This window comes from Dasypus novemcinctus, chromosome 17, assembly GCF_030445035.2.
Source record: "Dasypus novemcinctus isolate mDasNov1 chromosome 17, mDasNov1.1.hap2, whole genome shotgun sequence".
Lineage (NCBI taxonomy): Eukaryota > Metazoa > Chordata > Mammalia > Cingulata > Dasypodidae > Dasypus > Dasypus novemcinctus.
In genome coordinates, this window is record NC_080689.1 from 16,161,318 (window position 1) to 16,163,188 (window position 1,871).

Here is a 1,871-nt window from a genome sequence, read left to right on the forward strand (position 1 = left end):
TTGCTGGATCATATGGCATTTCGATATTTAGCTTCCTGAGATACTGCCAAATTTTCCAACAAGGCTGCACCATACTACATTCCCACCAACATTGAAGGAGTGTTCATATTTCTCCACATCCTCTCCAGCACTTGAAGTTTTTCATTTGTTTGTTTTTGTTTGTTGTTGTTTTGGCCATTCTATAAGGTGAAATGTTATCTTGTAGTTTTGGTCTGCATTTCTCTATTAGCTAGGGATGTTGAGCATTTTTTCGTATGCTTTTTGGCCATTTGTATTTCCTCTTTGGAGAAATGTCTATTCAAGTCTTTTGCTCATTTATTGTGTTGCTTGTCTTTTTATTCTTGAGTTGTATGATCTTTTTTTTTTTTAAAGATTTATTTATTTGTTTAATTCCCCCCTCCCCCAGTTGTCTGTTCTCTGTGTCTTTTTGCTGCGTCTTGTTTCTTTGTCCGCTTCTGTTGTCTTCAGTGGCACGGGAAGTGTGGGCGGCGCCATTCCTGGGCAGGCTGCACTTTCTTTCGCGCTGGGCGGCTCTCCCCATGGGCGCACTCCTTGCGCTTGGGGCTCCCCTACACGGGGGACACCCCTGTGTGGCAGGGCACTCCTTGTGCGCATCAGCACTGCGCATGGGCCAGCTCCATACGGGTCAAGGAGGCCCGGCGCTTGAACCGCGGACCTCCCATGTGGTAGACGGACGCCCTAACCACTGGGCCAAGTCCGCTTCCCTGTATGATCTCTTTATATAATATGGATATCAATCTCTTGTAAGATATATGGTTTCCAAATATTTTCTCCCATTGAGGGGGTTGCCTTTTTACTTTCTTGACAAAGTCTTTTGAAGAACAAAAGTGCTTAATTTTGAGGAGGCCCCATTTATCTATTTTTTTCTTTCATTGTTTGTGCTGTGGGCATAAGGTTTAAGAAACTATCGCCTACCACCAGATCTTAAAGATGTTTCCCTAAATTTTCTTCTAGAAGTTTTATGGTTGTAGCTTTTAGGTTTAGGTCCTTGATCCATTTTGAGTTAATTTTTGTATAAGGTGGAGAAAGGGGTCCTCTTTCTTTCTTTTGGATATGGATATCCAGTTCTCCCAGCACCATCTGTTGAATAGACTCTTCTGGCCCAGGTGGGTGAGTGATATGCTAACATTAATTGCTTGATGGATGCCACCTGGAACCCCTGAAGTCATTACCCAAATATGAGTAAGATTGTCCTTGGAAGGGTAGGACCCCAGGGACTGAAAATAAGAGGGAAGACAGCAAGAGGTTGCCAGGGCCAATGTAAGGAAATCAATCTGTCCCTGTAGGACTTTGCCCCAAAGAGGTGGCCAGGTCTGAATCACCCTGTTTAGGGTGAGCTGACCATCTTGAGTTTAGTCCAAGCCAATTGTAATCTCCATGACTGGAAGGTCAGGACCTGGTGTTGAGGTGGTCAGGATGCCAACATCTGCCATTTGGGGTATGTCAGTAGGGGCCAGTGATACTGAAGTAGGACTCTAGGCTACACGCAGGAAATAAGTGGGTCATTGAGAGGTTCCAGAGGGGCCCTATCTCAGCATGAAAGACCTGGATGGCAAGTCATGATCTGAGGACCAATCATGTGCTGGTGCCCCTTTATTGAAGAGAGGAGAGGGTGTCCAAGCCCACCAGGAGCTCTACTTAGGTTACTAGACTGATCCCAAAGTCTAGTAGCCTTTGCTGGTGGGAGCGGGCTCTTTCTCTTTTGCCAGGCAGAGCTGCCTGTGATGACTGATGATCCATGGTTCTGCACAGCTGACCGGGCCCTCACAGGATCTCCTGACTCCCCAAGTTCCTAGTGCCTGGCACACTGGAGACACTCAATAAGTATTCGTTGAATAGATGCATGATAC